This window comes from Spermophilus citellus (assembly GCF_964194105.1).
Source record: "Spermophilus citellus genome assembly, chromosome: 5".
In the NCBI taxonomy this organism is placed as follows: domain Eukaryota; kingdom Metazoa; phylum Chordata; class Mammalia; order Rodentia; family Sciuridae; genus Spermophilus; species Spermophilus citellus.
The window spans coordinates 163,331,889-163,355,845 of record NC_138186.1 but is presented as its reverse complement, the minus strand read 5'-3'; the positions used below and the strand labels follow the sequence as shown (position 1 = coordinate 163,355,845).

The 23,957-nt window shown below is 40.0% G+C and overlaps 1 protein-coding gene and 1 long non-coding RNA gene across 2 annotated transcripts in view; both read left to right on the top strand.

Annotated features, from left to right (window-relative positions):
- Positions 1–23,957, top strand: part of LOC308649645 (uncharacterized protein) — a 626,952-nt gene that overhangs the window by 355,042 nt on the left and 247,953 nt on the right. The gene's annotated exons all lie outside the window — the stretch shown is intronic.
- On the top strand, positions 531–21,224 carry LOC308650494. The gene is made up of 3 exons (XR_014022330.1): positions 531–683; positions 10,660–10,819; positions 21,024–21,224. It is a non-coding gene; the product is annotated as an uncharacterized lncRNA (long non-coding RNA).

Genomic DNA, 23,957 nt, shown 5'->3' with positions numbered 1-23,957 from the left:
AAATAATTGTACACCTTTGGTGATGAACAGAAAGAGAGATACTGAAGTAGTAGAGGCTGTGATTCATGCAGATGAATTCTGGCCTAGCTGTTAACTACATTTGTTGTAATAGTAATTTCTAAATGTCCTTGCTTCTGTTTTAATAAAAACAAAAATAGCATTGTGAGCACACAGGACTGCATTTCTCATAGACCTTGCTAGTTTGAGGCCTGAAGGTTTTTAGGGTAAATTATTCTGTGGTGTCTTTCTTTTTATAGGATGGAAAGTTCACATTAGCTACCTACGGTGACCTTTTGCTGTCTAAATATTAAGCAGATGCTAATCTAAATTCCTGAACCAAATAAGACAGGATGTTATGAGACCAGCAGGGGTCAGCTAGCTTTTTCTAGAAAAGGCCAGATGGTAAACATCTCCGGATTTGGGGATCTTGTGGTCTCTCTTCACTCACCTCCACTATCCGAGTGCAAAGGCGGCTGGGACGGCCTGGGAACGAAGGGGTGTTGGCTGTATTCCAATGTGACTTTTGTTTTGAACACTGAAATTCAAGCTGCACACAATTTCCACAGGTCACAGGATATTACTCTTCTTTCTACTTTTTTCCAACCATTAAAAATATTTAAAATAGTACTTGCTTGCGGACTGTGCACTCTTGTTTGCTGTCTCCTGGGACAAAAGAGGCATCGGTAGGTGAATTATGGCACAGAGGGACATGTTGCATTATTGATTTGAATTGGGGAATTAAGGTAGTGATTCCACCTAAATATCAATAACACTGAAATATCTAGGTAATTTTCTGCCAGGGGTATTCTAATTCTACAAAATGCCTGCATCTCTGGGATTAGACTTCTATTTACTCTGTGTGGGAGAGTCTTAGTTTATCTCATGTTGCTGGAACAGAATACCACAGATTGGGTAATTTAGAAGCAAAAGAAACTTATTTGGCCCACAGTTCTGGAGACTGGGAAGTCTGAGGGCCCAAAGCCAGCCTCTGCTCGGCACCTTGGAGGCTCTTGCTGTATCCTAAAATGGGCTTGGAGATCACAGGCGTTGATAACAAACCCACTCCCCAGTCCTGAGCCAGCTCCTGTAATAGTGGCCTTATTCCATTCATTGTGGCCTCTTAAAGCACGCTCTCCCCAACAGTGTTGCCCTGGGATTCAGTTTCCAATAGAAAAATATGTGGGGACACATTTGAACTCTACCAGGTAGGGAAGTAAATTTTTTTTTATGGTCTCTAATTTTTGTTAAACCGTATCCCTTTCCCAACACCCTTCCTGGGCTGGTTCTTGGATCTTTTCTAAGAGGGCTGCAGAGACCCATAGGTTGGAGGAAGGACAAAGCTGAGCTGCTCGTAAAGAGTATGGATGAGAAGACGGCATGTGGCGCAGATTGCTGTGGCAGGGACTGTGGGGTTAGTTTTGGATTGTAGACCGTGGGAAGCTGTGTAGAAGAGAATGGAGGGAAGGGCAAAGGAATCTGGAATAGTGTCGTTGTATATTATTAATCAGGTTGCTTTTGATGTTCTAGAAACATAAGTAAAAGATAATAATGATAAAATAATGTTTATTTTTTGGCCGCTGGGCTGTGTGTCTTTGTTAAGATTCCATGCAGAGGCCAGGCTGTGGGAGGCTTCAGATTTATTAGTTATTTATTAGTCAGATTAGTTATCTAAATGATCATAAAAGGAATCACATCAGATGCACAAGCAACATATTTTATTTTTACTTACTCTCTCTCCTCTAGATAACTTGGAATGACGATTTCATGGACATTAACAAAGAATAAAAAAGAAAACTCACAGAAACTAGAGTTGCCAAAAGTATGGGTTGATTAGCACTTGGGCTTTAGGCTTGGATGGTAAGGATGGTCCAGTTCTCCTGAGCGGGCTTGGGTCTTTGTTTTGGTTCATGGATGGAAGAGTTCGGTGGTCCTAGTTGGGTTTCTCATTTGAGTCCTCTGTTCTCTGATGGGCCTGAGTAGAACATGAAGATAAGCACTAATTTTAAAAGGTTGAAGTGTCATGTTGTAAATTAAGAGGTACCTAGTTACTTGAATAGACTCAGAAGAATTGTGACATGATTCTTATCCAATGAGGGCATACTGTGTCTCTAGTTCAGACAACATGGAGAGGCAGAAAAGAGAAAGAACAGGAATAAGGAGCTGGATGTAGTGGTGCATGCCTTTAATCCCAGCTGAGCTGATGACAATTTGAGGCCCATCGGGGAAACTTAGACTCTGTCTTAAAATTTTAAAAAGGGCTGGGAATGTAGCTCAGTGGTAAAGCCCTTGCCCCATATGTGTAAATTCCTGGGTTCAATTCCCAGTACTGAAATTAAAAAAAAATAATTTAAAAAAAGAGAACTTAGTGTAACTGATGTGACACAGCAATCTGTATACGGGGTAAAAATGGGAGTTCATAACCCACTTGAATCAATCTGTGAAATATGGTATATTAAGAACTATGTAATGTTTTGAACAACCAACAATAAAATAATTAAAAAAAAAGAACTTAGCATCCTGTATCATAAATATAAACATGCCATGCACAGATATATAAGATATTATGTATTGTTTAGAGCCCCTCTCTAGAGCCCCTCTCTACTTGGCCTTGGGCCTAAAGCTAAGGGTTAGGATTCACCCAAAAACCTGAGTTGCTCTTGCTAAGAAACATTGTTTCTTCCTTACCTATTTCCTGACTGACTGATACCTTCCACATGCTTGTGAACTCTGATATGATCATAGCATAGAAATAGCTCTTTGGAACACAATTAAATTTTAAAATAATTTAATAACTCAAGAACAACTTTCAAAGAAATGAAATTGATTAGCTCAGTTCTTTTGAACTTCAGGCAGCAAATTATTATCAAGATCCTCACCAATAAAAAGCAAAGGACAGTATTGAATAGTCCAACACCATTCAAATACATGAAATTTTGCTCCCCGATTCTATAGTATTTATTTACCATCTTGGATAGAGGAAGTGTTTGATAGAGACACCAGCTTTGCTCACTTAATTCAAATATTGGCTGATACCTTGTAGGTAGAATTGCCTGTAATTAAGTAGAGCTGAACTGAGGCATAAATCAGGTAAACAACACCAGACAGTGTAGTATATTCTTATTTATTCTTTCAGTATACTGAGGTCTTGATTAGAAATTGTAGGGGGCAAATTCATCTTCTACTTAGATAGTTTCCATTCACAGGCCCAGGACTGAGTCTAACAGGGCAGAAATTGTTTTCCAATTTCCACGTGGGACTCAATCTCCATTTTTCGTCTTAGTGCCAATAGATTCGATGAGCCTGTGCTGGGGTTGCCCCGGAAGTCCCTGTAGCCTGAACCCTCACTGTTTGCCCAGCTGGGCTGTGTTTATGTCTATTGCCTCATTCTTGTACTGTTTCCCACGACTGGAGGCTTGTTCTGGATTCAGGTCCTGCTTTGTGGGCCTAGATACCTGGTATGAAGACGGTAGAGCACCATCTTTCCAAACTGAAAAAAAGAGTCGACCCAGTGACAATATCTTTAAAAAACAAAAGCAAGGTAGAGCCCTCTTTTCATGTATAATAGCTGAAGGCATTTACCACTGGCAGAAACATGTAAAAAATATTAAAGGTAGTCCTATAGTCTGAAGAATACCAGACGAATATATGGATTCCTACAAAGGAATGAAGAGCATCAGAAATAGTGACTGGTAAGCATATGCTTTTACTTATTATTTAAACCTCTTTAAATGTAATGAAACAGTTAAGCAAAAGTAATGACAATGTATATAAAAAGAAATCTTCCACTACACTAGCAAAAAGGCATGAGGGTAAAAACTGAAGTGTGCCTATTGAGAGATTTTTATGAAATACATGGATGGGGAAATATTGCTTTAGGTAGACTGTGGTAAATTAAAATATCTTCAATAAACCCTGCAACCAACACTAAGTTAAAACTATACCTATAGCCAATAAGTGAAAGAAGGACATCAAATAAGGTTGTAAAATAATCCAAAGAGAGAAAGAGAACAAGGAACATATAGAACAAATAGAAAACAAATCCAAAGTGGTAGACTATTTATTTAATATTAAAAATAATATTAAGTGTTAATGGTCTGAATACCACATGGGTATTATCAGACTGGATACAACTGGATGCTGCTGGCATGGAACATTTTGAATGCAAGGAGTCAATAGATTACAAAGATAAAAATAATGTAAATATCATAAACAATATAACAATAAAAGGAAATCTGGAGTGAGCATATTATTATGAGACAAAATCTGTTTCAAAGCAAAACCATTACAAGGGCCAAAGAAGATCATTTCATAATCATGAATGGGTTGTTGTATCAAGATGATGTGAGTGCTGAATGCAAGTTTACCCAAAGCAGAACTTCAGAATACATGAAGTGAAACTTATAGAGTGTCAAGCAAGTCCATCAGTAGCTTCAATATTCTTCTCTCAATAATTGACAGAACAAGTAGATAGAAAATTAGTAAACCACAGAAGATGTAGATAACTCTATCAACTTCACCAAATTGATATTTATAAAACTCTGACCAATAGCAATATTATATTAATTATTTTCAAGTCTACACTGAGTATTTATCAAGAGATACTATATTCCAGGCTATGAAAAATTCTTAATACATTTAAAAGGATTCAAGTAATACAGAGTAGGTTTTCTGAGCACAATTGAATCAAAATAAGAAACAACAAACAGGAAGATCTCTGGAAAATCCTGGGATATTTGGAAACCAAATAATATTCTTCTAAGTAACCCATGCATCAAAGAAGAAATTGGAAAATGGTTTGCTATAGAAAATATAAAAACAATATCCCCATTTGTGGGATGCAAAGTTGTATTTATGGCAAAGGTTATCAAGATAAATACTTCTGTTAGAAAAGAAAATCTCTTATCAATAACTTCAGTTTCCATCTTAAGTGATAAGAGAAAAGAGTGTGATGGATAATTATAGTTAACTTGATTAGATTAAGTAGTATCTAGAGAAATGGTAAAGAATTACTTCTGGGCAACAAACACGTAGGTTCATGGACTGAGTGGGGAAGATCTGCCCTCAAGTGGGTGGGCACCATCCAGTCAGCTGGGGACCCAGACAAAACAGAGGATGCAGAAGGAAGGTGATTCCCCCCCCTCCCTCGGACCTGGGATACCCTTTTTCTCCTGCCCTAGGACATCAACCTCCAGGATCTCTGGCCTTTGGACTCTAGGAGTTGTAACAGTTACTCTCTGGGTTCTGGGGCCTTCATCCATGGACCAAGAGTTACACCATTGGCTTCTCTGGTTCTGAGGCCTTTGAACTTGAACTGAGTCAGGCTACCAGCATCCTAGGGTCTCCAGCTTTTAGACAGCCTTTCATGGGACTCCTCCGCCTCCACAATGCATGAGCCAATTCCCCTAGTAAATTCCCTCATGTATATCTCTCTGGAGAATCTTGACTAATATAATGAACCACCAGACATGTGTTGTTTTAGAATTTACTAAATTTAGAAAAACTGACAGTAATAACTTGATGAGGGTGTAGGAAAACTATGACTCTCATGAGCTGCTGCTGATCCAAATGGTGCAACCACTTGGGTTTCATGAAACCTTGAACTCATAATAAGACCCAGCCATCCCAATCCAAGGTATTGACCTAAGAGAAAAAGGAGCATATTTATGTTCATAGAAGACTTGGGCAGAAATTCTTCCCAGAGCTTTATTTGTAAATAATGAAGATTATGAACTGGTAAATGGATAAACACAATACAGTGCATAATGGAATGTTACGAATAAAAAGATAAATTAGTGATTCACACAATAATAGAGATGAATGTCAAAATAAACATGTACAGTAAAAAAATTCCAGAATCCCCCCCTCCAAAACTGTACATAGTTTTATTACTTCATCTATATGAAGCTCTAGAAATAAGGTGTGAATCTATAGGCACAGAAAGCAGATCAGTGGTTTCTGGAGAACACAGGGAAAGAAGAGAGAAGGAGGGGATTTCCAAGGGGCATGAGGGACTCTGGGTATAATGGATACGTTCACTGTTCTGATGGTGATGATGATTTCATGGTTGTATGTGTATGAAAAATGTATAAAATTTTATATTTAAAATATGTAGTTCATTGTCAATTTGACCTAACCTACCCCCCCTACAAAATTTGACCACTGTAATCTTTCTAAAATATCAATTGTAATGTACGATGTTTTCATATCAAAAACTTAGTAGCTAGGCTCAATGTTAGGAATAGGAAATGCAAACAAAGCAGACCTCTTTTTTTTTCCTTTGTGAGCTTTCAGTCTTAGAGGAATACAGAAGCAACGTCTATAAAGGGCTTGGTAATCTGTAACATATTGCTTTTCATAGTATTAGCCAATTCGAGAGTGACAGCTTCTATTCCAAGGCAGTAGTTAAGTTTCAAAGGGACACAAGTATAAGAATAGAATAAGGGTTTGATCTTACGTACAATGTTGGAAGCATCCTGCATGGTCTATATGAGACTGTTGGTTCATATGGTGTAGGAGTTGGAAGTCCAGGTCCATGTACTCAAGAAGGGATGATGTCTGTGAACATGAAGTAGGGCTAGCCTGGACCTGAGATGGTCTCTTACTGCCTCTATGCCTTCAATGATAGAGTGGCCTCACTATGGAACTAAACACACATGTGGTCTAGGACCTGAGTGAGCTGGAAGGCAGCCACACTCGGACCCACTGAGGCAAAACACAGGAGACAACATAGGAGTTGCATGTTCTGTGCTGAGCTCTGTCCTGTGCTTCCCAGAGTTAAAAGCAACATGGTCACTGATGCACTTTTACCTTCCCAATCTAATGCCAAATATCCCTTGTAAGTCAGAAAGGAAATTCTAGTGACTTAGAGTTCAATGCAGCTGTGTCAATATAATTTATATCACATACAGCACACATACATGTATACATACATATGTATGTGCATTTTGTACATCTATATAGTACATATCAGACATGTAGTTATATATTTAATAGATTTGAGACTTTTATAGAAACTATGTGATTCAGAATAATGACCCTACTGAGCATGCTCAATGTGCCAAGTTCTGTGCTGATTGCTGAACATAATTTTATCCTTAGATAATTCTAAGAATAGGTATTACTGTCACCATTGTGTAGCGAAGAAAAATGGGAAGACAGGTTAAGTGAACTGTGCAGGATTAGATGGTAAGAGAAAGAACTGGGTTTCAGATTCCAAAGGCTGTGTTTTTAATGTGTTCTCTAAACTTACACAGTAATTCAGTAAGATGAAAATAAAAAGTAAAACTAAAAAATATATAAATAGTAAATTACCAAAACACATTTAAATTACCATTTAAAGAATTTTTAAAACATGGCAATGTTAAACAAATGGAAAATCCTCTGAGAGAAATAACTGCTCAAATCATATTTTAAAGATTTTAATCTCATCTATGTAGGACTCTTTAATTTGCACTGAGTATATGCATTCCTAAAATATATGCCAACAACATGCAAATGTTTACTGACTTTAATTTACAAAAAAAAAAAAAAAAAAAAAAGAGAGGAATCAGAATAGCCATGTGGATCAGAGCAGGGCTTGTAGATGCAAGGGGAGGGAATTCGACAGAAAGAGAGGAAGCAGGAGAGATGGAAAGAGACTGAGAGGGCAAAGCAGAGAGAAGTCCAGAGCTGAGGGGAGATATGCAAATACTCATCGACTCTGTAATGAAAAATCTCCTTATTAAACTGTGCTTTATCTGGGAACAGTCTTCCTTTTAGGAACATATCCAAGCAGAGATAAAGGCATCTTACTCTACTCATTAAACTGTGCATGGTTTGATGCAATCAGACTTGTATAATTTGCATATGGAGCAGTTTAATCTAGTTCATCCTGCCTTGCACCTATTGTTAATCATGCCGAGGCTTCCCCCTGCCTCCCACCTCCCCCTTCACTAACCCTTTGATTCAAGCAGATAAATGAATAGACATAAGGACATCAACATCTCTGTGAGTGATCATCAGCCTGTACAATTGAGAATATCCCCTGGTTTGCCGATTATGTCTTCCTTGACGTTCCATATGTTTTTGATAGTGTCCATCTTTTCTGGTTTTCAAAAAAAGCTGTATATAAGCAGATCAACATGACAAAAAAAATCATTATTAACATGCAACTGGGCTTGAATCTCTGTTTCTTTTTAGCCATAAATAATAAGATGGATATCCTCACCTTACGTGTGGGATGGGACCTACTTTCAACAAAGCATCTTTGAGCCCATATGCAGGGTTTCACTGAATAAGGAGAATATGTGAATATTTTATAATCATAAAATTGGCTGATGGGTGACATGTGGTGAGGAGAATGGCTGTTTATTTGTAATGAGTGTGAGAAGAAAAAGGGAAACGGCAGTGGTGTAAGGTTCTCCTGCTTCTTCCTAGTTTTGATTTCACTCTCAAGTGTTATTCCTCATCCTCATGATCACCCTTGCTCTCCCAGTGTTGGAAGTGGGGGGAATATAGGAAAGAAGATGCTGGAAATTTCTCTCTGGAGTGAGTTGCATCCATCAGAAATGGTGATGGCCAGGTAAAGTATCTGAGGAAAAGCCTTCATCACACCCCTCCAACCATGGCCTGGGGTTATGCTGCTGCTTGAACATGGAGGTCCTGCCCTGGAGAAGCATGGGGGGAATGTGTGAGTGTATCATGCACGGGGTGGAGCTCGGAAGCCTTTAGAAGAATCAGGAAAAATAGCCTCTAAAGTTCCTAACCAAATCCACGTAGCGTCTGCCTCACTAGGAGTGCACCTTGTCTGAGTCATGCTGGGCTGGGTATTGGCACGTTGGAGAGTGAGGTAGTTGTGGTAAACCAGGGTGAAGTTGAGTCCCCTCCTGCGTGGGAGAGCCATCTGGAGGGCAAATCACTGGCCTGGAATTTGAAGAGATGAGAAAAGAGTAAGAAAAAGGAAATTCCAGGCCTTGCAAGATTAGTAAGATTGAGAGAAGTCTTTGGTGTTAGTCTGCTAAGTAGCTAAAGGAGCTGGGGGATCAGGAAGGCAGAAATAGTAATTTCTTCCAGAAGGAAATGAAGGTCCACTCTCTCTCTCTCTTTTTTTTTTTTAAATTTTACTTTTTTAGAAAATGAATATGCAGCTCTTTATATAAAGAGTTGACTGATTGACCAACACTTGCTTTCTTCTTTCCTCTCTGTGTCTTCGGGATGCAGGACTAAATATAGGATACATCTGGAGTCTATAGTTGAGTACATTTGGGTGTCCAAGTCTTGTCCTACATATCTAGCTAAATTAGATAATTGCAACAATACTGTAGTAGCACTGATGATAGACATTTTTGAACATACACCAGGCACCAAATTGAAAGGTTTCCACGAATTTTCTCATTTCATTTCCCCCAAACACTTAATTACTATTACTGGGCCCATTTTTACATCTGATGCAACAGTCTAGGGAAGGTGGTTTGGTTTTGTGCTCAAGATCATTCATACCTTTGTTGGTTTCCGCTTTCTGATATCCATTCCTGCTCCTCTGCTTCCTGTTCGCACCTGCTGTCCAGCTAAATAAAGGAACAGATCGATGTATGCAGGACAGCAATTCTCAGTGCCTCTTCTTATGCCTACCTGTCCCTGTCCCCTCCACCCAGGACAGGCGTGTCACCTGAGTTCGTTCTATCAGTGCTGTCTACTCAGGATTCGAGTCCCAATCACTCAATGCAAAGCCTGTTGGGAGAACACGCTCATCACCCCAGCCAGAGGGCTTGTCCATTGTCCACTCTGCCAGCTGCTGGGATGCCCCTGGTGGCTGCTTGCATCCCAGCCCCTGTCTTTAGAGCTTTCATTGATTCTGGACACCTTTATAAAAAGGTCCCTTTCCTAACATCACCAGAGGAAACTGATTCCTGGATCGTTAGTCCAGGGCATCACCTTGTCCTTCCATCAAGAGGTTCTCCTCCTCAACTCTGATTTGGTGCTATCACTTGCTTATTTCTTGGCACACCTATAGAAATCCTGTCCATTTGTCAAGTTCCAACTCAGATCCACTCATGAGGCCTTCCCCAGTGAATCCATGTGGACCTTTTGTGACCATAATTTATTAGAGACACTTGTTATTGATGCTCTGCCCTTCCACTCCCCAGTGCAGGCGTTCTTAATCTCCCTGATTGATTAAAACGGTGATGATGGGGCAGAACTTTAAGCATCCCACTTTAAACATGCAATATGTGTTTCCTAAAAGGAGTTACAGGGCTGGGAGCTCAAGCCTCATTGTTGACATCAAGAGGTCCATGCAGGTACAAATCTCTAAATGATAGTCCAGTTTTGTGCATATTTGAATTTTTCCAACAAAGGGCTATGTAAGGCCTCCATGATGATTATCAGCATCCCTAAGAAGTCCATGACCTCAAGATGTACTTGAGTTCACATGATTCTCTGTTTTTCTTTTTAGTGAAATCTCTTGGAATTAGGGAACTAAGTCTTACTATTCTCATCTGTCACCCAGATGGCCTATCCCAATAGTGCTGAGCACATAGTAGGTCCTCACTACATTCTTAGCAGTCACTGAGACTCTGAGAAATAAAAAGTTTGCTTCAACGTGCTGGTCAAGTTTGTTCTTACAGTCACACAGTTTTCTAAAACTCATCATACGTGTTTTCAAAATCCTGTTCCTCAAAGAGCTGTGTTGCCTGAGAGAGAAGCCTGGCGAGGAGAAATGAGGATCATTTTTTAATGCTCTGATCATAAGTTTTGTGTGAAAGCTGCACGTCTCAGGGTCTGCTGACCCTCCTTCTGGATGTCAGGCTATTGCTGCCCCACATCCTCTGTGATCTCCAAGGTGAGTAGCGGGTACAAGTGTTTTAATTTCAACATTGCCTCCGTGGGTGCCTAGCCCTGCTCCCTCTGTCTGCTAGCGAGTGGGGAAGAATACAAAATGCTTTTTCTCATTCATAATGATTGCTTTCAGACCTCTGGGAGATCTGATTGAAAACTGAGTCCTTCTAGTCAGACTGGGATTCTGGAAATTAGCTTTTATAGTTTCAAGAAGCCTTGGAATGAAAGAAGACGTTAGGAGAACAAGTGGCAACCAGGTCAGAATCAATATTTATTGGCTTATTAAAGGCAGGGGGATGTTGGGCACTAGTGTGTCTCCACATGTGTGGGCTGGGAATAGGAGTCTCTATATGCCAACTGCTATCTGACTGTGAATGCCAACTGTTAGGGTCAAGTATTCTCATTTTTATTATATTTACAGTCTTTGAGATTTCTCATTGAGTATGTCACGGGGCATGCATGTTAGCTAGTCAGGTATTAATACAGCAATTATTGCACCAGAAATGATTTCTAGTTTTTGTTTCATCTCTCTGTTTTCACCCTACCCTTCCCCTGCACGCTTGTCTTTTCTCTTTTTCGGCATTTATCTCTGTGGGAGACATGCTGTTAGGATTTTAATCTTCAAAGACAGTCTGTCTCTGTTACAAAGTCACGGATGGGCTCCTGAGTCAGTCTCTCACTCTATTAAGGCACTAGGTACAGAGACACAGAGCGTTCTAATGAGAGTGGATTCCCATGGAGTGTGAGGAGGCCCAGGGATGCTCTCCTCACCCCATCCCTCTTCTTTTGTCTTTCCTTCCATCACCAATGAAAATCTTCTAGGATCTGCTGATAGTAGAAATTTTCTCCTGTAAGATTTTCTCCTCTGGATCTAAGTGCTATCTTGGGGAGGGAGGGGTTAAATTCTAAATCTTACATGAGTCTTAGCACCCCTGATTAATTCATGCAGTTCCAACATTCAAAACAACATGTATTGAGAAGCTAGTCTGTACCTGACACTGTGCTACATGTTTTATATAAATCGATGCATATCATTTTCTCCAAAACCTTGACTAGAAGGCTCCCTCATTACATCAATTTCATAGTTGGCTCAAAAAATTTCTGAAGACTCTTTAGGTGACAAGTGACATGACCAGAATTTGACATCAGTCTTGCCTGGCTTCAAATTTAAGGCCTTTCCCACTCGACAAAATGAAATAAAACCATAATAACTATATATAAAATACTTAGATAAAGAATATTAGTCCCTTCATACAGGATGCCCCTGAATTTATATTGTAGCAGATTGTCATAAGCTATAATACTTAAATATTATTGGGGAAAAATAAAGGAGAGATTCAGTCATTCAATAAAATTGAGTGCCTACTATGTGCTGGAAATTTTCTAGTTTCTGAGGATATGACAGTTAATGAAACAAAGATTCAAACTCTCTGTAAGGTTTATACTCTAGTGAGGGCAAATAGCATATGCCTGTATAAGATAGTACTTAGTATATTAGAAGGTTACTAGTCTATGGAAAAAATAAATCAGAAATGGGCTAGGGAGGAAAGGAGGGTGATAAAATATAATTGTAGAGGCCATGAGAAATGGAAAGTTGAGTAATCCGTGAAGAATACATAGGAATAGCCATGAACCGAATCCCAGGCAAAGGGAATGATTGGTACCAAAGTTGAAGGCAGCAGTGTATTGACCGAGTTCCAGGAGCAAGGAGGCCAGCCTGGCAGGTTCTAAGAGCTGAATGAGCAGAGGGCAAGAGAGACTAGAAGATCAGACCAATGGATTAATGGTGAAGGGGGAGATTCCACAGTTGTTTGTAGGCCATAAAGAAGGTGTTAGTTTCTAATTTGAGGGAGATAGAAATTCACTGAACTTCAAACAGAGAAATAATCTCATCTGAGTTACCACTCATTTCCTCTACTGACCAGAAGTGCTTGCACTCAGCTGAGACACGATGCTAACTCAGATCAGGGTGTGAGTGGTATAGGTAGTGAGGAGTGATTTGATTCTTGATGCATTTTGAAGGTAAGACCAATAGGATTTATTGATGAGAGGCACTCTCAAGGATCAGTCTTTGATTTTTGCCTTAATATCTGGAAAGCCTAAAGTAGGCTTTAGTGACATGGTACAGATTTAAGTAGGACAGCAAGAATTTAATTTTGAACATGCTAAATTTGTAATTCTGCCAGATATCCAAATATTAATAAATGGTTGAATACCTGAGTCTGGAGTTTAAAGTAAATCTCTCAGTGGGTAATAAAATAATTGGGGGTTCACTAGAATGGCGTGTGTGTGTGTGTGTGTGTGTGTGTGTGTGTGTGTGTATGTATGAAAATAATGTGATCATGTAGAATAAGAAAAATTCATGGACTAAACCCTGGAGCAGACCAAAAATAAGAAGTTGAAGAGATGGTTGGATGTATGTGAAAGAAATATAGATGAACAGTGGGGTTATAGACAAGCCAAGAGTCCTATGTCATGGAGACTAAGTAGAAACAATGTCAGGAGGAGGAGGTGGTGCTGATGAATCAAGTAAGAGGAAAACTAAGAAGTAATACTTGGATTTAGCAATGTGGAGGCCGTTGTTGGCCTTAATAAGAGCAATTTTTAGAATGGAATACATAGGTATAGGTGAAATCCTAATTAGGATACTTTTAAGAAAGAATGAGAAAATAGGAATTGCTGATAGTAAGTATAGACAGCTCTTCAAGGAATTTTGCTATAAAGGAGAGTAAAGAAGTAATAGAGTGGAAAAAAACAAATTGTTTTTCTTCCCCAGGGAGTGATAAGATGGTAGGAATCATAGCATATTTGTGTGCTATGACAATGGCCTATGAAAAAGTAGACAAAACTGGGTGGGGGATGGGAGAATGCCAGAGAAACACCCTTGTGTAGGTGAGAAGTGTTGGGATCTATTGGAAATGAAGGTAAAACCAATGGGACTTATTGATGGGTTGTGTGGGGATGAAAGAAAGAGGACCAAAGGATAAGACTGCAAATGTTATATTTATAGCTGAGGATAAAGTAGACTTCAGTGAGTCTCTTAAAGAGTCCCTAGGAGAGGAAGCAGAGTGAATGGGGACTCCTGCTGATAGACAGATAGATATGATGGTGACAGTTCACTGAAGCCACCCAGCTGATGGTTTCCATTTTCCAATGGTGTAGGAAGCAAAGTTATCAGATGAGGGTGAAGGTAAGGGAGGAAGTGATAGAGCTTTGGGGGATATGAAAGAATTTTCTAGAGGAATTGAGAGCCAATCAATGGAATAGTCATGCATAATGACTCTAGGGCAGTATTCAGGGGCTACTTGAGACTGGGAATCATGAATTTGAAATGAAAATAGTGAGTAAAAGTTAATGTAAACAACATCATGTGGCAATTCCACTCTGCCCCAGATACCTTACAACCCTTGAAAACTTGGAAGAAGTGCAAAGTGAGGAAGAGATGGTTGATCAAAATCAAGATATCTTCACTGCAAAATGATCTCCAGAGCTGGTGCTACACACACATGCAGAAGCACTGTTCTACGAACAGTCATCTTCCAGAATCCTACTTTGTTCCTCCCTACTCTCACCTGCTCAAGTGGAGCCCTTTGTGGGCATAACTCAAGTAGCCCCTGTAGGGACTATGATCCGACATATCTTTGCAAAAAGATATGAAGCCAACTTTGGAAAAGATTGGAATCTTTTTGGAAAAGATTCCAAAAATTTCCGTGAGCTCCCATGGTCAACCATAATCTTTATGTCTTCCTGTAGCAGCATCATGAAATGTTAATCGCATCTTAGAATGTTAAAACTGGAACTGCAAATGTCTGTAAGACAACAGAAGCCCAGAGAAGAGAGTGATTTACATAAAGCCATCTAATTTGGAATAGAAACAGTACCCAGATTTGAATCTCCTTCCCACTGCTTCTGGACATCTCTCGGCTGGTTTCTTGGACTCAAGAAAACCAGGCAACCACCCTCAAATGTGAAACAAAAGTGGTTCTTGCAATGAATTTTGCAATGTCACTTCATGTCAGACAAACAGGCCACACTGATATGCAATTAATTTAATTTGATTGCCAATACTCTAATAACAAGTGATTTAAACAATGACAGTAGCCAAGATGGCCAAGATCCATCACTGATCAAAAGTACTATATTGAGAATTCAAAATCTTCTTCTCCTTTATACGGGGGTTGTGTTCTAACATTGCATTCTAGAATTAAAGGTCATACTTCTATCATATCTAGTGCCCATTCATGTCAGGTTAGCAATGTGAATTCTATATCTTCCATTAAGGTGATTATTGTTACATGTGAAAAATAGGAGAGAAGACTATTATCCACTATAGATTAACTTTAATTCCCCAATAATAATGGTGCTACTACATGGGAGATGACAATATGAGGGAGAAACAATTATAGGGACAAGAAATGAAAAACACTCCTATTTGGTGTTATAGTCATGTAGCCCATTTATGTCATCACTGAAAGGGATTAACATTTTCTGTGATGTTTTTCTTCAGTCTGTAGAAGTCATTTAGTTACTTCACCAGCTTGGGATTTGTGTAGGATGAATCAGGAAAGAATGGAGCCACCGGTTGTTCCCCGAATGTGATAGCCAACCATCTGGTGGGATTGACCATACTGAAGATCCAGGGACAGGTCAACTTGATAGCAAAGTTTCCAGAGAAGTGTGCCTTGGAAATTCTGAGCAGAAGGAATGAGTAGGACTTTGCGGGTTGGTGTAGACATTTGAAACACCTGTGATGGTTTGGTCTCAAGATTCTGGTCGTGAATCTAAGTCTGGGGAGGGAGTGCTCTTACTAATTAACTGAGGTATTTTTGTTGTTGTTGTTACAGGGTTCATCTTTTTTAGAGCACAGCTCTACTGGCAGCTATATCATGAACCTCTAGTTTGACAGTGAGATATGTGTGTGTGTGTGGTGTGCATGCACACGTGTGGCATCGGTTGGCTTGGTGGGGAGAGAGCAAGATGGAGAAAAGGTGATCATTTGAATTACAATTTTAAATCAAAGAATGCAATGCTTAGATTATGGGACAGAAGATGAAGAATGGTTGTTTTCCCACCCCAAACCTCTGGGAGGCTTTTGTGAAGTACGTCATAATAGATGTCTCAATTATCTGAAGGACATATTTGGAAAACTTAATGCCACCAGCATTCCTCATTTTTCCTTTCTGTCTCTCACTAAGAGAATGGCTAGAAGTAATGGTTGTTTTATAACTATGGGCTGCCCACATACACTGTGTCCAAACCCTTTCTCCAAACCACGTCATCTTTTCCAACTCTGTATAAAATCCTTAGCATAGACGTCACTGTGCTCCCTGTGGGTTCTGGAAGATATTTATTTGCTAATAGTGTTCACTGTTGATGGAATATTGAACACTCTAAAATTTCCCTCTCTCTGACACGATGAGCTAACTAATAAATCAGTAAAGCATTTCAAATGGTGCAGTAGACACTGGGAGAAGAAAATGGGATTCAGTTCAAATTTATGCCAAGTAGTAACTTGGGGTGCTCTTGGGGAACACAATGTGTTCATCTGGAATTTTTTGAAACTTTTGAATGATATTAATAGGAAGACTTGGCAAGGAAGGAGAGATGATCTCCCCGTAAATAGTTATCTTTTTGCCTTGATAAGATTTTATAACTAGAAATAAGAAAAATTACTCATTGGTGTTGAGATAAAGGTTTATGTCAACATGATCTGTTCAGTTAGTCATCATAGTAGCTGTTAGAGACTCAGGCTCCCTGTTAGGGTTGCTAAAATGGTCTGTATGGGCCTCTCTTCCGTGAGGAATTTGATCATGATACCTTAGAAAAATGAATTTCCAGAAAAAGAATTAAAGGAGTTCCTCTTTGGCAGCAATGAGACTGACTAGCATGTTAATTTTAATATAAAGGCACCAATCACATTGCTAATTGATTTGGATGTCATTTTTGTCAGGCCATTGTTCTAGGTGCTAGGGGTGGACAAAGATAACCAGGATAGACCTTTGCCTGCAAGGAGCTTGTAGTCTGGAGAGCAAAGTGGGCCTTGCATGTGGGGTATTTTTATATAATACAAAAGTAAGTGGTATAAATGCAAAAAAAATGCACTGTGCCAATTAAGTGCCCAGAGGTCCATGTAGGCCATGGTCCTCTTGCTTTCAAAAATTAAAATCCAGTGGAAGAAATGACAAATTGATATTCTGTTCTTGAGCAGCAAAAGCCATGCACCTGGCATAATAGTAATCACAGTGGGCATTCCCCAAAGAAAAATGTCCCTTCCACCTGGGGTGATGAGAGAAGACTTTGTCACTGAGAAAGACTTGAGTTGATTCATAAAGTTTATCTTTTTCATATGTGAAGGTAATAGAATAAGGGGTGCGTCTTAAGCAGAGTGGAGGCAACAGCAGCATATGCTGGGCTCAGTGTCTCTGTTCCCACAAGGACCCCCTCATGGCTGGCCAAGCTGACTGTGCACAGTTATAGAGTATGAGTGGGTAGTTTCCTTGGATTCTCAGAACGAGTGGGCACTTTTGCAAGTATTCTCAGCCCTGCTTCCCAGGCCTTCAGAACCCTTAAAGGAGGCGTTTCGTAGGGGACTGAAGAAAGTGAGATGACAGAGACCAACTGGGGCAGGTTTGAAGAGCCTTGGGAAGTAGCCTGAAGATTTAGGTAGAGAACTTGCTGATCCCTCTTTCCAGAGGCCTGACTGGGCCTGTCCTTCCGGCTGGTCATGATGGGCTGGACCAACATTGACTTAATTTGGAGAGGTAATAGAACATTGCCCAGCTCTGGGAAGCTTGGGAACATACCTGGGGCTTTTTTACTTGGTTCCTGAAATGGGTGTTAGGGAGATTCAACCCCTTGCAATCTCCTGTCTTGCTGAGTTGCTTCCTTAGCCAAAGACCTTCAGCCAGTTGCCTGAGGATCTCAGGTGTCAGGTTCAGGGTCACTGTGAACCACACTGGGCATTCAGGAAGGGGTGAATGTTTGAACCCACCCAGGGTTTTGTCCCAACCAGCCGGATAATGGCCACGACGTCATATCTGAATTCTTTTATATTCTCTTTCTTCCCCTCCAGCCTCCCCTGCCAACCCCTTCCTTCGCTTCCATGCTTCCTTTTGCAGTAGCGCTCACACAGTCACACAGAGACACCTCCCCTCTCTAATACAATGAATGTTGCTGTCAGTTCAGATAAGAGCACCCGCTGGATAGAATGGCAATATTTTCAGTCCTGGCAAACACCATCATAAGTTCAGTTTATTAATATTGCAACAGTTGCACTAAATGAGATCACTTGGCTAACAAAACATTTATCAACAAAACGCTGCCACCTACTGAAGTTTTGCAAACAGCCCAGATGATTGGATAAGATCACAAATTCACTCTGTCACCAGCTTATGGTCTTTTCTGAAATCGTTCTGAAACAAGAATGATAACCAGCCAAAGCAGACAAGACATCTCTTTCATGCAGTCTGTTTAGAAAATGTCAGGGTAGATCCTGCAGAATGGCATCCGCACAGGGAAGGGAGTATGGGCCCCCTGATGTTTAGTTTATCATGGAATCTTCTAGCAGGGTTTGGGGATGCTCCTGAACAAACGCAGGAGACAGCTGTGCCTATTAGGACCCATTTTTACAAACTGATTTGCAACACTGGTGTTCCACGTAGAGTAGAGGCACACAAAAACAACGGGATTTAAATTTTTATCTTCTAGAAAACGAATGTATTTGGTACCAAAAGACATGCTATGAGACCTATGATGAAAAATAGCTGTTTTCTATGTAAATCTATAGGTGTGGAAATACACTTTCATTCAAAGACTCCTTGAATTGTGGAAACCACTTTAGAAAGGGACAATGAAATTCTACTGTGTTGATAAGTTCAGACTACTTTAGTCAGTCATGTGAGAGCTCATCTGTAATGCCCAGGAAAAGTTCAGGGCGGGGGGAAACAAAATAATGATGATTTATGCATGATTTTCTTGCAAAGCTAATAGTCCCTCTCCTCCAAACCATCTTTGGATCTCAATTTGAAATGCTGGATGACAAAACAGGGTTTTAAATACCACCCCTCTCCTCCCCCAGCTCAGTTCTGCAGCAAGCTCTGGTAGACTAGGGAAGACGAGAAAACACGCAACACTCCTGCAGGGCGAGGGGCCGGCTGTTCACTCCATGCTATAAATGCCTCAAAATACCATTTCCCCCGTAGTACTGTGAGGTTCTGGAGAGCAGGGCCTTAGCTGCAAGGGTCTAGGATAGCACCTTGCTTATTGGAATGAAGTGAGATGCCCGAGTTCATAGTCTGAGATGTGGTTAACGGAGCTACAGTAATGTTCAAAGATGAATGTTCCCCAATCCCAGCAGAAGGGATTTTTTAAGGATTGCCTTTTTCCCCTCCTGGAAATCTCAGTACTTCCCCCACAACCATGGGCAGGGATTGGCAGCTGAATGACCTTTAGTGGGTGAATACAGCCTTTCCCATGTGAGAGCAGAGGGTGGGGTGGAGGGACTCTGGCCCCTGAGCATGTTTATGACAATGTAAGAAAATTCCCATCCTGGGCTTCTCTTCTCCATGTCCATACCCCTGTTCCACCCTCTTTCTAAAGTCATCCAGTAAAGTGGGCTTGGAAGAGAGGAAATGGTGGGATAGGGATAGGAGAAGAGAAGTAGGCCTGATGTTGGGCTTAGGGCCAACTAAACACGAAGCAACAAATAATGCAATTCATTGAACATCATGCAGGTGCTGAGTAATGTAAGTCATCTTACCTGTGTTCTATTCCATACAATCCCTCCAGGTGGATGTCAATGGACCCATTTTATTTTATATTTTGGGTACTGGTAATTTAACCCAAAGGTTCTTTACCACTGAGCTACATCCCCCAACCCCTTTTATGTTTTATTTTGAGATAGGATCTCAGTAAATTCCTCAGGGCTCACTAAATTGCTGAGGCTGAACTTAAACTTGGGATCCTCCTGTCTCAGCCTCCCAAGTCACTGGGATTACAGGTGTGCACCATGCCCAGCCACTGTAACCACTTTGATAAAGAAACTGAGGCCCCCAAAGTTCCCACGACTTGGCCAAATTTACCGAGATGCAAAGTAGCAGAGTAAACCCAGATCTAAGAAGATGTCTGCAGGCTTGAGACACCCTGATGTTTTTAGGACACCTTTGGGCCCAGCCAGCATCTTTTCTTCTGAGCTTGTACAGAGATGGTTAAACAGAGAGGGCAATAGAGGAAGTTCCTCTCTCTCTTCTACCCAGGGAAGTTGCACTTCTGTTGCACGTGGGAGAACAGAGTTCACAGTGTGCTAGTAAATGAGATCGTGGGGAGGAAGCCCTTGGACCTCCTTAGAAGTAAGTGACTATAAAAAAAATCCCAGCCATTTGTATTACTCTTGTAGGTGATATGATTTCAAATGGACAGAGAGCACAGTTTGTCTCCTGTTCAAATTGGCATCCCTTCATGCCATTCTGGGAATTAGTTCAGAACTGACTACAGGAAACATAAATCACCTTTGATACCCTGCACTATTTCCTAGCAGGCCCATATTTTCCCAGGAGGTTCTTTCTCTGTAGTAGATAAAAGTTTGCCTGCATTTCATGTGATCTCATTTCATTTTCCTCTTCAGTAGATTCCAGCCTATGTCCATCATTCTTGGCAAAGCATGGTCCTGTCCTGGGCACTTAAATTCAAGGTGGTCCTATTGGAACCGCTCTTTTTTCTACTGAATACCTCCATCACTTCTATTGTTACTGGGGGAATAATTCTCAATCTCATTGAAAAGAAAAGCACATTCTGAATATGTAACAATAACCTGCATGCAACTCTCTGATTATAAATATCAAGTGTTATAAAAGCCCCATCGGTGTAGTGATCAAAGGCATACGGGACTCACTGCTGAAGCAGCAGGTGACCCAGTACAACTGGAATAAAGGGAAATGCTGAGCAGACGCGGGGTCCCAGGAAATCCACATTAAAGATTTTTGTCTGATGTATTTTCAGTTGTGCTTATGAAAGGATTTAACGAAAAGCTAACAAAGCAGTTGATTTTGCAATGCTACCTGACAATTAAAAATAAGTTTGAGATTTACTGATCAGTAATAATTCCTATTTTTAACCACTAATAAAGCCTATAAGTGTTTGTTATAATAATCAGTTTCGTCTCTGGGGGAGAGAAAGTTACTGAAAGTGTTCCTGTTGACCCCTTTCCTCAGACAGAGACTGCTCCCCAAGCCTGGGAGAGACAGATCAAAGAGCGGAACCCAGGAGGAGCTGGTGACCAGCCAGACACTGGGGGCATGTGCCTGGGCCATAAATTCCTTTTTCTTTCTGAAGATAAATAATTCAAGCGGACGAACCATTGACCACGCAGATGGAAGGTATCCATGTCATCTCTCCAACACAAGTTTGGGGATGCATCTAACATGGGCAACGCTGTCTTCCTTTTTTTTTTTTTTTTTGAATGTCATTGATTAAATTCTTTTTTAAAAATAAATTTGTCTCTTACTAAAGCATTTTCCAGAGAGAAAAATTCACTAAGGACTGACCCTTGTTAGCTCCAATCCAAGGGAGTTCCTGAGAAACCTGAGTCAATTTTTGACCACTTTATGACATGCATGTCCTCTAGAGGCTAGGAGAGTATCAGATTAAAACAAATGAAAAATAAAGCAGAATAAAGGAATATAATTTAACCTAATCATGAAGTATAACTTTCACGTTTTTCTTGAAAGAAGCAAGACTGTGTATATCTCTACTTAGTATTCAGGCCATTTTATATTATTTAGTCACATTGGTGTAATATACTAGTATATATTAGTAGTCACATGTATGACTCCTTAGTCACATTATTGGTAATGTAACATATTACAATATAAAACATTACATCTCAAAATCTTAATTTGTAGACAGCCTGGTGTGGGACTTTTCAGCTTCCATAGTTATGTGAGCCAATTTCCCTAAATCACTCATCCATCTACCTACACTTTATCTATCTGTCTATCATCTATCTATATATCTACCTGTCCAAATATATATCTATCTATCCTATTGGTTCTTTCTCTTCTTAGAACCCTGGGTACTGTAACATCTGAGTATTCATTATGTTACTATGATCTAACTTTTACTCCTCAAAAGGTAGTTGTTGTTATTATCATTGTTATTTTTCTTGATTGCATTATAGTATCTCCTTATTTCTCTTCAGGATTATGTTTCTCAGGTAGAACACCCAGAGATGTTCTTATTTTAAGAATCACGAGTCTAACATCTTGCAAAATTTTAAATCCTGAAAAACTAAGAAAATTCCAGACTCCACACTCCCTGTTTTCCAAACTAAGGTCCACAAAAGGGATCTGTGCATTTTTTTCCCTGTCTTTGACAATATTTTCCCCCATCAAGTGCAAAGTATATACTCAACTCATAGTACATTTTCTTCCTCTTATAGCAACAGAAACCTGTGGAGCACTTGCTGGCCAGATATAGTAGTAAATATTCAAAAGTAAAAGAAGAAAGAATATTTGCACATGTTCTTTCTTTTTCTTTCTTTCTTTCTTTCTTTCTTTCTTTCTTTCTTTCTTTCTTTCTTTCTTTCTTTTTCTTTCTCTTTCTTTCTTTCTTTCTCTCTCTCTCTTTCTTTCTTTCTTTCTTTCTCTTTCTCTCTCTCTTTCTCTCTCTCTTTCTCTCTCTCTCTCTTTCTCTTTCTTTCTTTCTCTCTCTTTCTCTCTCTTTCTTTCTTTCTCTCTCTCTTTCTCTCTCTCTCTCTTTCTTTTTCTCTTTCTTTCTTTCTTTCTTTCTCTCTCTCTCTCTCTCTTTCTCTCCCCCCCCTCTCTCTCTTTCTTTCTTTCTTTCTTTCTTTCTTTCTTTCTTTCTTTCTTTCTTTCTTTCTTTCTTTCTTTCTTTCTTTCTTTCTTTCTTTCTTTCTTTCTTTCTTTCTTTCTTTCTTTCTTTCTTTCTTTCTTTCATACCAGGGATTGAACCCAGGAGTGCTTTACCACTGAACTACATCCTCAGAGCCTTTTTTTTTCCTTTTAAAATTTGAGAAATGTCTCATGAAGTTGCTTAGGGCCTTGCTAAGTTGTTGAGGCTGGCCTCAAACTTGCAATCCTCCTGCCTCAGTGTCCTGAGTGTCTGGGATTGCAGGAGGGCACCACCACACCAGGTTGCACATGTACTTTCTACTTGTACACTGAAAGGTGAAGCTTTTTAAATATACAGACCAGGGAAAACCTGTGAATCAACCATGCTAAAGCAGACAGGGTGGCTTAATTAATAATCCAACAAGACAGTAGAAGAGTATAAGTGCTATTTGTCAGTTGGGGATCATGTAGAAACAGGGTCCACAAATAGCTTTAGTGACTAGGCTACAATGGAAGATCCATTTTTGATTTGGAAAAAACAAAAACAAGTTAGTACCTAAAAAAATGTGAATATGAACTCTGGGTGTATATTGTAATTCAGAAAAGGTATAAATAAATAAAACTCTAAAGCTGTATACGTGCTTCTTTTTATTCTTTCATTGTAGTGTCGGGCACAGCATAAGGTTTGCAGAGAGGTTTGGATTTCCAATGTGGGTGTGTCCTTAGGGCTCATCTTAGTTACCCCCAAGGGTAAGGTCAAGGATAGCAGCTGTGTCAGCCAATCACTGAGCCAGTGTCTGTTCACTGCTGCAAGGGACAGGTTTTATGGTCCTGGGGCTTCAGAGCCAGACTGGATTTGAAACACTGCTCTACCTATCCTATCCGTGTGGTCACGGAGGTGTCTCTTTTTCTCCTTACATTTCATTTTCTTCTGAAAACTGAAAATAATAATCGCAACATAGCAGTGGTTGGCATTTGAGGTGAAGGAGGCCCTGATAATCCCAAAGTTTCCCTGGACGAGGTGTGCAAAGCCGGGACTCTCAGCACACCTGCTACAAAGCTGCCGGAGAGGCACATTCTAAGGGCACATCTATGTCTCTCTGGGAAAAGGCCTAGTTTGAAATTCTCATTTTGGACTCAATGTTCAATATTTCAAAACCCATTCTTTCTTTAACTCTATTGCCAATTTTAGGGTACATGTGGTATTTTTTCTACTTGGTGTCGGCTAAAGTCTTTAAGCGTTACTGGCCCTTCAGAAGGTCCCCTTGCATTTAACGAACAGATGTCAAAGGCAGC